Raw genomic sequence first — 16,658 nt, 5'->3', positions numbered from 1 at the left:
TGACCCGTTGGCTGTTATATGCATGCCTAGGATGTGTATCTTCGGGACTCGGGGAATGCAGGAGCCGTCTTGCCTATAGAGGATTATGTCATCACATTGGCGCGATTCGGCTGTAGGCTTGGGCCGGCGGCGCGGGCGGTAGACGAGCAGCTCCGATTTCAGTGGAGATAGTAGGAGACCTGTGTCTTGGAGGTAGGTTTCGACTGCAGAGACCGCTGCTTGTAAGGTGCATTCTATCTGACCGTCACTGCCCTTGTCGACTCACAGGGCGATGTCATCTGCATACAAGGCGTGATGGAGGCCATCGATCTCGTCGATGTATGCCGGGAGACCCAGCATCACGATGTTGAAAAGGAGCGGGGATATGACGGATCCTTGAGGAGTGCCGGTGCTTTCTAGTGTATGTTCATCGGATGTCATGCTGCCGACTGCGAGGGTGACTGTGCGGCGCGACAGGAAGTCTCTGACGTACTTGTAGCTTCGCTCACCCAAGTTGAGCTTGTTTATGCGGCTCAGGATTGCCGCATGTGCTACATTGTCAAATGCCTTTTCCAGATCTAGACCGAGGATGGCCCGGTTGCCACTAGTTGGGTCATTGATAATCTGTTGGTAGAGCTGGAGCATGACGTCTTGAGTGGAGAGATGTCACCGGAAGCCCACATTAGTGGGTGGGAGGCTTCAGTGTCCTCGAGGTGGTGGTTGATGCGGGAGAGGAACGCGTGCTCCATCACCTTGCCAACGCAGGATGGGAGGGAAATGGGCCGCAAGTGATCGAGGCTGGACGGCTTGCCTGGCTTCGGTATCAGGACTGCTTTAGAGCGTTTCCACACCTCTGGGATGCGACCTGCTCGCCAGCATTTGTTGAAGTATGCCGTAAGAGCAGTTATCGAGGCATCATCGAGGTTTCTTAGAGTCTTGTTCGTAACCTTGTCGGGACCAGGTGCTGATTTGCCATTAAGGTCGTGGAGAGCTGCGCGGATCTCTGACTCGTGAAATTCTTCATCGAATGTCACATTTGTCTCTCCAGTGTAATCTCCGTGTTGAACATCGGGCCGTTGAGGGAAGTACTTGGCTAGCAGGCGTGTCACGAGCTGGTGATCACTCGTGGTAGCCTGTTCCTTGTGCAAAAGGCGTTGCAGGTTTGCTCGCTGAGCAGACTTGCTCTGCGTTTCCCCCAAGAGGTGACAAAGGAGACGCCACGTGCTGCCATTGTGGAGCTGCCCATCGACTGCGTTGCAGATGTCATACCACTGTTGGCGGCTTAAGGTCCGGCAATGTTCTTCCAGCTGGCGATTGATATGTGCGGTCTTCTTATCAAGCTTTCGGTTGTGCCGTTGCTTCTTCCATCTTGTGTTTAGTGACGTCTTGGCTTCCCAGAGGTGGGCTAGTAGGCTGTCGATCTTGTCAACCTGGACTTCGGGTGCGAGCGTCTTCGTCGCCTTGTTCATGTCGTCGTTGAGCGTCTCCATCCATGCCTCAATGTCATCGATGATCTCCTCACCTCTCTGTTCAACTCGCTGCTTTGGGAATTTGTCCCAGTCCGTCCATTTGAATAGCCTAGGAAAAGTGGGTGTAGCCGCCTGAGGAATTCGTGTTTCTATGATCATGTGGTCACTACCGAGATCTTCAAAGGTACTGCACCACATTGCTTGAGGGAGGTTACGGACCGCCGTCAGGTCTGGTGTCGTGTCCCGTGCCGTAGAGGTGCCCGTGCGGGTCGGCGCCGTGGGATGAGTAATAAGAGTTAATTCGGCATCATGCAGGTCCTGCCACAGGCGTCGACCTTTGGCGGTAGTGTAGCCATAGCCCCAGGCCTCGTTCGGGGCGTTAAAATCTCCCCCCACCAGAAACGGGTTTGCGCCCACCAAGGCAAGCGCCCCTCGGAACAGAGAGAGGAAACGAGCCCGTGAGTGAGCCGGATTACTATATACGTTGAGGAGAAATACACTGTGGTTGCGTGTTCTATTGGGAAGGAGCTCTACAAGCATGTTTTCCGCATGTGTGCCGCTTACGCTGTGTTCTTGCACTACTATCCCTTTCCGAATTAAAATTGCAAGTCCGCAATCAACGGGAATCGGCGAGGCATGCGCAGTGTAACCTGGAAGCTTTGGTAAGGTACCTACTGTTTCTTGTATCATGATCATGTCGGGTTTGGGTTGCGCGTGTCGGACGTATTGTTGCAGCAGTGGTTGCTTCTTAGTGAAGCCCCGACAGTTCCACTGCAACACCACGAGCTCGTTAGTGAGGCTGGCCATCGTGGTGCTGTACTTGTGCGTTACCTGAAACAGGGCCCACCATGATGCCCACCATGGGCCCTACAGTCATTCACCTTATGTAAGTTATGGCAGGCTGCTACTTGGCCAGGCACGCGGCAGGTTGTTTTACGATATGCATGTAGCTGTTCAATATGTTAACGAGTAAAATCACGTGGTGGTCTGCCACCGGGCTTGATGCAGCCAGTTCTTAGACAGAGCCCGTGGAAAATCGTCGTGTCTGACGTTTGTGGGCCCTTTCCAGCTACTTATTGGTGTTTTTACGCACTTAGTTGACTTATACCAATTGCGTGCACTTACCTCACGGAATATTTGGCACTGTCTCCTCGATGTCTTCTCGCGTTCTGGTTTCCCACCACAACTGACAACCGACAACGCCACTTACTTCACGAGTCGCACATTCGCGAAGACATGTTCTGCCTTCAGCATCAAACAAAAGGACCATGCCATACCGTCCACAGGCTAGCATAACCGAACGCATCAACAGAAACCTGAGATGCTTCAGGCACATTCCACTAATCATACGGAATGGGATGCTAAGCTCTTGGAAATGGCATTCGCGATGCGTTCCATGGTCAACAGATACACTGGTTTGCATCTGCATATCTGAACTTTGGCAGGGAACTTTCATTTCCACTCATACCTTAGTACCGGCACATTCAGCCTATTCCGATAATAGCAATTTTGTGAATGAACGACGTAAGAGGCTTACAACCGCTATTACTGCTGGTCGTGAACAATTGCATAATGCTCGCAGCGAACATGCCAATAAAACGTACGCTGCCGTGACGTTCAGTACGAACTAGGTCACCAAGTATTACGTCGGGCGCATCATTTGAGCAACTCAGCTGAAGGTTTTTCGGCGTCCTTAGCACCTCGATTCGGATGGTCCATTTGCAATTTCATGCAAGCTTGTTAATTTATATTACCGCTTGAAAGACAGTGCAACTGGGACCTTAGTTGGATCAGTACATGTCTCGGAACTCAAACGCTATAATATATCGCTCCTCTCTTAAGTTTCATGTTATTCTAGTGACCCCTTTTGCTGGCTCATTCAACATTGAAGCTGCAAGATGTCAAGCTCGATTTACGAAATTTTCTAATTGCAATGCCATGCCAGCAATTTTATGCAATGCGCTGCGCACATTCCAGATGTCCCGCTCTCAACGCCAGTACCGCAATTGTCCCCGGATCCGCAACTGATGCACCCTCTACTGCCCCCATCCTTCTCGCCGTTCACTGCCAGGTGGCCGTCGCGCCGTCACAACTTGGACGGCCCTTAATCACGCGAACGCCCCCGTCGCTTCGGTCTTGCGGCTGCCTTGGGAGCTGCAGCCACGGTCACTCATCGGTGACTCGCCAGAGCTGGTTTCCGGAGCCTTCTCCTCACAGATACATATCCCTCCGAGCAGCCCCCAGTCTACACGCCAGACTGAGCCCGCACACTCTGCCCCTTGTGCCACGTTCCGGAAATATCCCGGTGCACTCATCAAGTGGTATCACGCCACAAAGCCAGGCTCGCCGCCTCGGCGCTTTGCACTCCTAGCCTTCAGCCGCCGGCTTCAGGCACCTAGGAGGCCGCTGTTGGTCTTCTCTAGTCTTTGCGACCATACCTTCTTTGTTGCCTTTGTTGCTCACCAGGAGCATCCGCCGGGTGCGGAGGCACTTGCTCCACCTGAGCCACCAGCGCCCATAGACGATCTCCTCGACCTCGACATGGGTCCGTGGTCCGCAGGGGAGAGATCAGTGTGGGGACGCTGGCCGCATGGCTGCGCCGTTGTGCCACCACCATCATCACCATCTGGGCCTGGCTCATGCATCCGTGCCACGCACAGTCAGCCTGGGGCCGGAATGCAAGGAATGGCGACCAGGAAGCAGTTCCAGTCGGTCTGGGGCTTCGGGCAGTAAAGGTTGTTTCTTTTTTCATGGCTTTTGCACCCTGTGTTCTCTGTGAGAGCTTCAGCTCACCGCTGTCTCTGAAGCCACGGCCTTGAGCCCACAATATCTAACAGCAGTAGTAACCAAGATTGCAATTGCTCGTCCTTTCTAATTTAAAACAGCTTAGACGCTTCCGAAATTTTCTGCCCTCATAGCAAATAAACCCTGCCAAACGAAATGTTTTAGAGCAATAGCTTTCTTTAGCTCTTTCCCCTACTTTTCCGCTTGTATCTTTCAGTCTGGTCGTTTGTTGTGCCTTTAGGGGGACCTTGACTCTTCAGAATGTTTTCATTCGGAGTTAAAGTTGACCTTCCGCTGCAAGGTCCAGCATAGGTGCTGAGGGAGGCGCTCTTCAATGAAACCTCCGGCGCGTCCCTTGCCTTATTGCGCTATTCTTGATTTGCTGGCTCATGGACGCTTCGGTTAGAGTGATTTCCACAGTGCATGGTATCTCCGAAATTCGGCTATATCACGATGATGGCCTGACGATGACGGCGTTGCGACGATGGCACATGCCCAGCGGCACATATCCATTGGAACTGCTGACTGCACGACCTCGGAAATCAGCCTACTTCTGCGAATGGCACTAACACAGCAAAACCGAGCGAAGAACTAAGAAAAGATTGCGCTTTGAAAACATATCATTAGCGGCATCGGTGGAGGTCGACTTGTTGAAGTGAGCTATATTAATTAATGCTTCCTCCCTACTTATATCCTTCCTTCATTACAGGTTAATCGCCGCTGCATGTCGACAAGCAATATGACGCTAGGCTACCTTCACTAGTTTTCATTTTAAATTTTCGCCTTCCAATCTCAGATGCTGAGATATTGAGCTATATAGCGAAACACGCCCTGGTATATAGCCGGTGATGGCAGTAATTTCATTGCTGAAGAATATTAATACGGATACTTACATATGCCCTGGCCACAATAATTTGTCCTGTCATACTGGCGTGTTTTCTGTGCCATTGTAAAATAAAAATTCACACAGTACCACCTCACCATGAATATCATGGTTAATGCGATTATTGTAGAAGCAATCTAGCGGCACACCGTACTCAAATTTTTAACTCTGTGTCGACAACCTTAATTTTTCATTGCCGACATTGTATTTGTACGTTTTGGAATTTCTTGCTTAACGCTCAATCTGTTCCCGATTCGGTCACTTCTCTTCTTTCACCATTACCGCCTGCTTTGGATGCCGACACTTGAACATCTACAGCTGATCTGTTTGCTTTTCTGTTGCCGACTTGTTCACTTCTTGCCATTCTTTCTGTTTGTATGTCCAGGCACGTACCCATGTGCACATGCTTAATCTGGAACACTGGCCAAGGTGTTCCCCTACCCATTATCACATGCCCACTTGCGCATTGCCAATTGCCTAACTTGTCTATTGAGGCACATACCCAGATGAACATGGTCGGTGACAAATATCCGGTGGCCCAAATTGTCCGCTGTTATACATACCCAGAGGCGCCTGGCGGGCTGCACATGTCCTATGACCAAAGTTGCCTATTCGCAATTGTCTATTCGATAACATTGAGCACCCAGTGGCACATAGCCAGTGACCCAAGTTATCATGAAAGATTCTAGACACTAATATCACCCCCAAAAGAAAAACAGCATAATATGCCAAAAATGCAATTCGAAGTAATATATATTTAGCAGGTATGCATTGTCAAAACAGGTACAACTTGGCCGAGTGATAAGACTCGCATGAACTAATTCAAGTGAATCAGTCAGAGGCCGGGCAAGAAAGTAATGGGTGCTTTACAGAAGAAAGCCGCTGTTAAGGTCACGCTCTGTAAACTTGGCCCTAGTTGTACTATGGGAGTGGCGGCGCTCTCTGAAAGTTGGTCCCGTCCGCAATGGGCGGCACTCTCTGGAAGTTGGCTCCGTCCGGGAGTGGCGGCGCTCTCTGAAAGTTGGTCCCGTCCGCAATGGGCGGCACTCTCTGGAAGTTGGCTCCGTCCGGGAGTGGCGGCGCTCTCTGAAAGTTGGTCCCGTCCGCAATGGGCGGCACTCTCTGGAAGTTGGCTCCGTCCGGGAGTGGCGGCGCTCTCTGAAAGTTGGTCCCGTCCGCAATGGGCGGCACTCTCTGGAAGTTGGCTCCGTCCGGGAGTGGCGGCGCTCTGTGAATGTTGGCGCTCCATCTGGGTTTCTTTGCTACTTTATTTTCTCTGCAAATTTTATTTACACGCCTCTACAGAGGCGATCTGGTTGCACCAACTGTGAGTGCTGCGACCGGATGGTGCGGCTCGGAGTTGGTGCGATGATTGCCTCTACAGAGGCGATCATCGCACCAACTCCTTTGGGGCCGCGGGAAGCTCAATGGATCTTTCACGCCACGGGAAGCACAGAATCCAGTGCTGTTTAAACATGCAGCTACTGTCCTATATTCATTCAGTGGCTATGTGTTTCTGTGGCACCGCAGGAAGCTAAGGATTGGCCAGCAAATGACCTGGCTATGGGCAACTTTTTAACAAACGTCTTTCACGCCAACAATTTAGCGAGCTTCCTCATGAATGGGCTGGGTATGTGCCGGTCTTCAATAAACTTCTCGCCAAATTACTGAATATGTGCTGTGTGCATTGAGTAAGCGAGGGAGAAATTCTCAGTGTTCGCCGGTGCACCGGTGCGCCACGTTTCTCGTCTCAGAGGCCATGCGCGGACTTCTTCGCAGTGACCAAGAAGGGCCCTAAAGCTATTCCAATTCTAATATGAAAATGGCTCAAGAGAGCAGCAGGCAGCGTGTCTTAACCAGAGCAGCTCAGGTTAAGACACGCTGCCTGCTGCTACTCAGGCAATCTCGAGCTCGCACCTCCCGGATGGCTGGCGATGTGTCTGCAGCGCTTGGCATTCCTCTTCACTACAGAATATGTTTTTATTCCAATCTCCTGACGTCAAACTTGCGTAACCGCCGACGCAAGCATCGGGTGGTGACCGGCAGGGTTGCCTGAACAGACCAATAAAAGGCTCTCCTCGTTTATAGGAGGTACTTTGTTTGCTTTAAAAACGAATAACATTGCCTACAGTGAGTGGCTTGTCTTATCTAATTAGCTGACAAGAGGCGCGGATCACGCTCAACTAGAGAGGGATTCGATGGGGTCGAGCCAGTGCATGGAAAATCGATAACCAGATGAGGAGGGTGGTGACTGCGCGTGCGATTGGTCCGCTTTTCCTTACTTAGCTTGCAGTGGCTGGTAGAAAATCGCGGTGGCATGCAACGGAAGGTAAAAAATGCCGCTAAAACGGATCCTCAGCAAAGAAGAGTTGGCATAGCGAGACCACAAACGTGCCGAAAGTGCTTGAAAACGTTACACGGCGACGCAAAATGTTTATTCTACGCAAGTAAATTCATCCTCTCCGACAGGTGCGAGTTCCCAGTGCCTGAGTGATCGGCGGCAGCCATCTTTTATTCCTTTCGGAACGAGGCAGCCTGCGGCTATTCAGAAAAAAAAACTCAGCTTTGTTCGGCACATTAATGCATCTTTAACGCCTATACGTCACTTTGACGCGGTGAGTTTTTGCGGTTATGTGACTTCGCGTGACAGGCAGGAGAAGTGGGTGTAGCCCGAAAACTTTTGACCAATAGCCGAGGGTTAATGGTTAAAAGGTGTCGAATCAGAAATAACTGTTTCTTTTATTTGGTCTAAAGATGCATAATTAGTGTGTGCGCGTCATATCAGATGGGGTACTGTCGTGGTTTTCGTGAGGTCGCGTGACAGACAGGCGAAGGGGGGGGTGGTCCAAAAATGTTTTTGGCCAATCGCGGAGGGCTGATAGCAGAATTGGAATAGAAAAGTTTGGAATAGCTTTACGTTATAGCACCCCAAGTTCTGCTGAGGAACACTGTGCATCTGCTTTCAGAGCTGTGCGAAGACGTAGAACGAAAGGCAGGTGCTGGTTTCAGTTCTACCATGCCATTGGAACTTGGGTGATAAGCTGTCGTTCGTATGTCTCCGGCCGTTTCCCGGAAAGCTGCAAGGCGAACATGACTGCAGTGCGCGAGTATCTGGCGTGATACCAACAAATAAAGGGAGACGGAGGGTGTGACACATTCTGGTCATGCGAGCGATGCCGCTGCTGGTGGCTATTCGCCTGAAAGTGTAGGGCATTCAATTGGTTAGTTAGCTCCTATACTTGCGCAGCAAGATGGGCGCTTGAACTGTCGGGTTTGTCAAAGTGCTGCTGCAACTGGGGTTGTGTCGCAGCGGGTGCATTACAACGGTCAACAGTGGATATCACAGGATGGAAAGATTTCATGATCTGGTCTGCCATCGTCGCTAAGGCCTCCACAGGTGTCGTAGTAGGTGAGGCACATTGAATAAAGTGTACGCAGCTCGGTAGACGCTGGAAGAAGAGCTACCGAAGAGTTTTCGAGTCTCCTGCTGATGGACTGGTTCCCAGGAGTTGTCATGCGGCGAAGCAGCTAAGTCGGTTTTCTGTTCCCAAGTTCCTCCGATGAGAGGAGTTGTTGAAATGGTCGCGATTCAGTCGTGCACTCCCGCTCCCGCTTAACTCCCGCTTAAAAGTTTCGTACTGATTATGGGACGAAGGAGCTAGCAAAATGTCGTGGACCAAAGCGGCAGTGGCCGAGTTAATTAAGCGCACTCACGACGTTGTCGTACTTGGCCGCCTGAGATGTGACTCAGTGACGGCGAAACAGTGCCTCGATGTGGACGAACCACACTTTATAATCTGAGAGCCACAAATCTGGAAGTTTCTGTGTGGCGACGGAAGCCGTTCCATTTTCATCGAGACGTCATTGTTTGGCGGCCGGTTCCATGACGTGGAGAAGAAACTTGGTCGATGTAGGCAGTGGTGATGTGGCATCACGTCCAGGTCACCAATTTGTAGGAACAGAAGGCCCACAATGAATTGCCATTTATTTACCAGGAAGGTTGGATCAGGAAGGTTAAGGGAAGACTTCATTGCAGAGACGCTGGAAGTACGAGAAGAATTGGAGTAAATTGGAGAATTAGAGGCGTTAGAAGGGTGTCAGAGATCATCCTCATACTTAAAAATTAAATTATGGGGTTTAAAGTGCTAAAACCACTTTCTGATTATGAGGCACTCCGTAGCGGGGGCTCCGGAAATTTTGACCACCTGGGGTTCTTTAACGTGCACGTAAATCTAAGTACACTGGTGTACTTACTTTTCCAATATTTACAAAATGTTGGCAGAAAGACGAGATATCAACGGGACGGAAAAGTTATTCCAAGGTTTGTTTCGTGAACGGGAACTCTTTTCCAAGCTCCTCAGCAAGTTTCCGCTTGTGTTTAGATCGGCATTATAGCATGTGCTTCCAACAACACATAAGTTGCAAGCAAGGCAGCTTGATGATGTCCGCGTCAGTGTGTTTCAGTTGTGCTACAGCGTGCTAGTCAACGCATGGAAAAATCCATTGTACAGTCATGGAGAAAGCTTCCGAGCCGCAAAAGGTCGTGTGCTCTAGCATTGATCATAATCGCACTTTCTTCTTCCCCATTCTGAACAGTTTCGCGAGGGCAAGCGAATAGTACGCTCTGCGAACAGTTATAAAATCGCACCACTGATGCTGCTGTGTCACTTCCGGCAGTATTTCACTTAGCCGTCTGCCTCTTGAGCCTCTTTGAACGCGGCGCTATCACACTCGAGAAAGCCAACTCAACTCCACAACGTAGGTATTTTGGCACAGCTGGGGTTCTGGAAAGGCCAAAGGGGACAAGACACCTTCCCACACATAAGCTGTGGTACAGCGGGACCACCTAAAGTATCTAGTAGTGTAGAACGTAGTGCGTCGCATGGCGCTAGAGCCAGCAAAATTAAACTAAATAATTCGACTTCGTAGTTAATTTGTCAACCTGAAGTATCTGCATTATTACGGTCTAGTAGCTCTAGTAGTCTAGTAGTCTCTAGTCTAGTAGAATCCCACCGCTCGCAACCACTTGTCAAGATTGGAGTCGAGCATGAATTAGATGGTAGCTGGCCCATGCCGTCGTCCAACTTATCCACTCTGAGGACGTTGTTGAAGGGAAGGACTGCTTCTCCTCGAGAACGAGGAATATGGGTTTATTTACAGTATCTACATAAGGACGTTGCAGTTCATCAGTCTAGCATGACTACGAGAGGAAGTACACTGTGCAGCCGCACAACAGCGGTTTATAAACACTCGGTCCTCCCTCGATGCCTAGGTGAGGGAAACGTTTGACCAGTCATCGTAGACGAGCAGCCTCTCTGCAGGAGGGCTTACACACACACACACTTCCGCACATGTTCACGGTCACCACCGAGGTCAGACGGTCTTCGCAGAACTCGGGGCTTACGTCAGGAAAGGCGGATCTTATTCCCCGAGCTGACCCCCGCAGCGTGGCCGCCGGTTCTCCATTGTCTTGCATCTTGAAAGGCGCGTGGGACTTTGCCGCCAAATACGTTCCCTCGGGAACTCCCCCGGTCGCGGCAGACCAGATCGGCGGTGGCGTGTTCAGTCACAAAGCCTGGTTCGTCGAACTCATCTCGGCAATCCCGCGACGCAGAGAGGCGGACGCGGCGCATTGTCCGGCGCACACAGTAGACTTAGTGACGCCGTTTGGCTAGAGGGTGATGGTGGCTTTCCAGGAAAAGTCGACGCCGCTCTGGCACCTGGCTGGCAAAACTGGCACCTCAGCAGGCCGTTCTTAGCAGCTCCTCCATGGCCCGGAAAATCTCGACTGTCCAGCGCTGACAACCGCTGGGCAGGAAGAGAACGGCGGGTGGCCAGGGGGTTGATGCCTTGGTTCGCAGCGACCACTTGTGAAATGATGTCACCGCCCCAAAACATCCAACAAGGACAGGCAACTGCAAAACGAACCCCACAACACGGCTCTGCGCCGAGATGAACTCCCTTTAAACCCGCTAGGCTTCAAAGAAAACATAAGTGCAGAAACAAAAAATGCTGCATTTCGCTATGCCAATTTTTGAAGCAATTTCGTGCTGACAAATTCAACAATCATGGAGGGAATCCTGCTAAATGTGAGGGGATCTTCTTGGCTTAACAAAATTAACAATAGTAACCCTAAAATTTAGGCCCGACCCTTAAACGCAGAATTCAAATTAGCTGCTCAAACCATCCACATTGCTATGCAACTTTCCCTTCTTATATCTAACGGAGAAGTTGTACTCTTGGAGAGTGAGGCTCCATCGGAGCAAGCGGCCATTTTTGTGTGACGTTTGATTCAGCCACGTCAGAGGACAGTGGTCGGTCTCGAAGATGAACCTCGCTCCGTACAAGCAGAGCCCTTTAAAAACAATCAAAGGACTCTGGTACAAGTAACACGACAACTTCTGGGCGGCCCAAACTAAACAAGCGCATTCCTTCTCTGAAGCACTGTAGGCTTCCTCTCTTACAGTTAGCTTACGGCTGTCATAGAGGATAGGATGCTCCTCGTTATCGTCGCCGACCTAAGTACCACCGCCATACCTCTGTCGCTTGCGTCGCATTGAATTATGAATTCCTTTGTATAGTCTGGCGCGCGAAGCACAGGACGAGAAATCAAGAGCGTTTTCAAACCTTGGAAAACGTTCTTTTTGGCCTTATCCCAGTGGACGCTGTGCGGTGCTCCCTTTCGGAGGGCGTCCGTTAAAGGACTTGCCATTTGCGAGTAATTCGGAATGTACTGCTGATAGTGCCCCACAAGTCCTAAAAATGAACGAAGGTCTGTTTTCGTGTGCCGCTGAGAAAATTCTCCAATCGTAGCTATTTTCAGCTCGGCCAGCGGTCTCATGCCCTGGCCGACAACATGGCCCAGATAAGTAACCTGCGAACAACCAAGCCTACACTTTTCCGCTTTCATCGTTAAGCTGGCTTCTTTCAACCGTAGGAACACCTGTTTGATGTGCGATACGTGTTGTTCCCAGCTGTCTGAAAAAATTGATACTTCATCAAGATATGGCAAGGCGATCTCCTGCAAGTCATTTAGGACAATATTCATGATTTTGGAAAGCTAAACGGCGCGTTCTTCAGCCCGAAGCTGAGTGCGAGAGGGCGAAAAGTGCCTACAGGTGAGATGAATGCGGCATAGCGGCTGGTACTTTCTGAAATGGGAACTTGTCAGTACCCCCACACGAGATCTATAGTTCAAATGTATTTAGCAGCGCTAACTCTTTCAATTCGTTCCTCAATGTTGGGTATCGGGTACAGCTGATCCCTAGTGATGGCATTTAACTTCCTGTAGTCAACACACGGACGAGAGTCCTTGTTAGGGGTTCCTACCAGCATTAGCGGTGACGTGTAGTCACTCTCAGCGGGCTCAATAATTCCCAACTCTAGCATGCGCTGTATCTATGCCTCCATAATTTCTCTCTGTCTTGGAGACACCCTGTGGGGCTTTGATCTTACGGGTTCGGTTGATGTCAGCTCTATTTCATGCATTATTAGTTCGGTTCTACCTGGCCGATCGCTGAATCTGTCGAGATATTCCCCTAACACCCCTTTTAGCTGATTTAGCTGCTCGGGTCCAGGAGCATGCGAGCTTACAGAATGTTTTACTACTTCTTCTAGGCCGATTTTAGAGTTGGAGGTCGCCTTATACTCCTGAAATTTGGTAATAGTGCCATCCTGCTCTTTGATGGTATAGTTAACGACTCCGCTCCGCTCTACTACGGCTTCATCAGATTGCAGTGATATATCCTCACCTCCTTCCTGTGACCGGGCATTTTCAGAGCATAGTTAGTGTCTGAAAGTTTGTGCAACACTTTAACGGGCCCGTCCCAGTCAACTTCAAGCTTGTTCTTTCTTGAAGGTTTGAGGATCATTACCTGGTCTCCAGCGTTAAACGCGCGAAGCCTCGCATTCTTGTCATAATAGAATTTGGCGTTCTTTTGCGCCACTCCCTTGTTCTTTTCGACTAGTTCTTGGGTTGCACTTAGCCGTTCCAGCAGATATAGCACGTATTCAACCACTGTTGGACTCTCTCCTCTTTCCTCCCGCATCTCTCTTAACATTCCCAGTGGAGAACGGAGTGTCCTCCCATACACTAGTTCTGCTGGCGAGAACCCTGTGGCCTCATGTGAAACCGCTCGCAAAGGAAACAAAGTTGCCGGCAGACATTTCTCCCAGTCCTCTTTGCGCTCGTAATAGAGCGCCCGCAAAACTCGCTTAAGCACTGAATGCCACCTCTCTACACTGTTTGACTGAGGATGATAGACGGAACTGTGTATCAACTTTACCCGCACTTTTGCAAGAATGCGGAAGTCAGTGTGCTGGTGAATACTGACCCTTGATCCGCCTGAATTTCGGCTGGAAACCCAACTCGTGCAAATACTGTCAAAAGCGCGTCTACTACTTCGGTGGAGCTAAGCTCTTTCAGAGGGATTGCTTCTGGAAACTTTGTAGCCGGTCAAAGCATGGTAAACAAGTACCTTTAACATGGCTTTGCCTTTGGTAGGGGCCCTACCGTGTCTATCACAAGTCGTCTGAAAAGTTCTGTTATTAAGGGCACTACCTTTAGTAGAGCTTTCCATGTCTCTCTTGGTTTACCCGAGCGCTGGCAGGCGTCGCATGATCTTACAAAGTTTTCTACGTCTTTGAAACAAGCAGGCCAGTAGAATTTCATAAGCAATCTTTCCTTTGATTTGTTTATGCCTATGTGGCCAGACCACCCATTTCCATGACAGAGGCTCAAAAGGTCCTCCCTGTACTTAGCAGGTACGACTAACTGATCTGAAATCCTACCCTTTCAATCTCTGTAGTGCCGATACAACAATCCTCCTCTCTCATGTATAGTCACGTTGCGCCTAGCAATGCCTTCTTTAGCTGTGTGATGTCATTTAGCTAAGCTGTCACCATTCTTTTGCTCGGCTGCCAGTGACTCTCTATCCACACGTAAGAGCTGATCAAAGTTCTTTGAGGCTGGTGATAGTAATGACCCTGTCTCGCTCGCGAGTGCGTCAGCGGGCTCTTCCTGCAGGGGTGAACTCTGACACCCTGGCGATACGATCTCATTAAGCTGGTCAGCTGGCAGGCTTTCCTCAACTGTTTTTTCATCCTTCGAGCCTAGCTCGGATTCGGTTATTGAAGTGATCTCTTTGGCTGCTTCCGCTGGAGCAGCTTGTGCATTTTCAGCCGAAAGCGACGCGATTTAACGAGCTTGGCCTCGCGTCAATGCCTGTACTACACCCTCTTCCAGTTTAAGCCCTTTTTTCACGCAGTAACCGATTCGAACGATTCGAAAAAATGTAAGGGTACTGCAGTGACAAAAATGTGGTAACTGCAGCCTCGGTCACCAGCTCCCCGAATGGTCCACTGATTTTGACTTTGGCCATGGGCAGACACACGCTGTGTTCTTCTACAACCTGTTTGATCCACACTACTTCTCCAGTGAAGTCATCTACCGTGACGTAAGACGGATGGACAATGTCCATCGTGGCGGCACTGTCCCTTAGCACTCGGCATGGTTTATCATTAACTTGCAGGTCGTGAAGATATGGGCTTAAAAGTTCCATATTCTCGTCTTTTTCAGCTACGTAGGGAAAAAATTACGCTAGGCTTCCGCAGTTCACAGCGATATGTCCCAGTTTGTGGCACTTATAGCAGCGTATCGGTCTAAAATATTCGAATCTTCTTTTCTGGTCTTTTTGTACGGTTTCCCCGTTAAGTTTCTCCTCGCTCTCTTCTGCGGGCTTTTCCTCCACGTCTACAGGCTCCGATCGTCTAGGTTGCGAACCCCTTTTGAACGGAAATGGTTTCCGCGGTCCATTTCGACCGTTCCAAATACCGTCCTCGGCGTTCAGCTTTCTGCGCGTTGCATACTCTTCGGCTAATTCCGCCGCCCTTTCCACAGTGTTTACATTTCCACTGTCTTGCACCCACAGCTTCACAGATGGTGGGATGCTTCTGTAAAACTGCTCCAGACGCATGCATTCAATGATCCTGTCTCTGCCCTCGTACGCTTCCGCACTTTTCAGCCACTCGACTAGGTCTGCCTTTAAGCTATATGCAAACTCCGGATACCCCTAGCTATCTTTCTTGCCTGTGCTCCTAAACCTTTGCCGAAAAGCTTCGGCTGAAAGGCGATATTTCTTCAGGAGGCTAGCGTTAACTTTCGCATAATCATGTGCATCCTGTGCACTGAGTCTGGCGATTACTTCCGCCGCCTCACACGGCAACATGGACAGCAACCACTGTGGCCATATACTCGGACCGAAGTTCATCTTCTCGCAAGTCCGTTCAACATTGCTTAGGAACAAGCCTATGTCGGTCCCGACCTCAAATGGTTTTAATAGCCTGTCCATGCGGTATGATTCTGCCTCACTTGATCGTCCCAGAGCCCCTTCACTTCCTTGAGACAACTCCAAACGTTTGCTTCCAAGTTCAAGTTGCATTTTTCTTAACTCGCGATCTTTATCGTGTTCCTCTCTCTCTCCGTACCGTTCTTCTCTCTGTCTTTCCCGTTTCTCTCTTTATTTAGAAGTTCCAATTCCATTTCATTTTCTTCCTCACTGGCCTGTTCGGAAATTAGCGCCAATAATTCTGATTTAGCATTTCCTTGCTTACATCTAGACCCAATTCCTCACCAACAATCAACAATTCGTCTCTCAGCAGTCGCCTTAACTCCATGATTGCTGCTTTACTGCCTTGGTCCTGCTCGCTAAACCTACCTAGGCAAACACAACCTAGCTAACAATCAACAATCTTGCTTCCCTACCGTTATAAACAGAACAAGCACAAAATGAAGCCTAGAGAGTCAAAGCAAGAACCAAGCACTCACCGCAGACACAGAACCACGTCGCAAAGTCCGTCTCACCGCTGTCAGCCAGTTGTAAGGATTTGGAGGTCAATCCCACCGCTCGGAACCAGTTGTCAAGATTGGAGTCGGGCATGAATTAGATGGTAGCTGGCCCATGCCATCGTCCAACTTATCCACGCTGCGGACGTTGTTGAAGGGAAGCACAGCTTCCCATCGAGGACGAGGAATATGGGTTTATTTACAGTATCTACATACGGACGTCGCAGTTCATCAGTCTAGCATGACTGCGAGAGAAAGTACACTGAGCAGCCGCACAACAGCGGTTTATAAGCACTCGGTCCTGCCTCGATCCCTAGGTGAGGGAAACGTTCGAGCAGTCATCATAGACGAACAGCCTCTCTGCGGGAGGGCTTACATACACACACACTTCCGCACATGTTCACGGTCCCCACTGAGGTCAGACGGTCTTCGCAGAACTCTGGGCTTACGTCAGGAAAGGCGCATCTTATTCCCCGAGCTGACCCCCGCAGCGTGGCCGCCGGTTCTCCATTGTCTTGCATCTTGAAAGGCGCGTGGGACGTTGCCGCCAAATACGTTCCCTCGGGAACTCCCCTGCTCGCGGCAGACCAGATCGGCGGTGGCGTGTTCAGTCACAAAGCCTGGTTCGTCGAACTCATCTCGGCAATCCCGCGACGCAGAGAGGCGGACGCGGCGCATTGTCCGGCGCACACAATAGACT

The 16,658-nt window shown here is 50.1% G+C and overlaps 1 protein-coding gene across 5 annotated transcripts in view; it reads left to right on the top strand.

Moving 5' to 3' along the window:
* LOC142580010 (lysozyme C-1-like) overlaps positions 1-16,658 on the top strand; it is a 137,937-nt gene that overhangs the window by 54,109 nt on the left and 67,170 nt on the right. The gene's annotated exons all lie outside the window — the stretch shown is intronic.

The sequence above is a fragment of the Dermacentor variabilis genome, chromosome 4, assembly GCF_050947875.1.
Source record: "Dermacentor variabilis isolate Ectoservices chromosome 4, ASM5094787v1, whole genome shotgun sequence".
Classification (NCBI taxonomy): Eukaryota; Metazoa; Arthropoda; class Arachnida; order Ixodida; family Ixodidae; genus Dermacentor; species Dermacentor variabilis.
The sequence above is the reverse complement of the archived record's forward strand: the minus strand, read 5'-3'. Positions and strand labels throughout refer to the sequence as shown.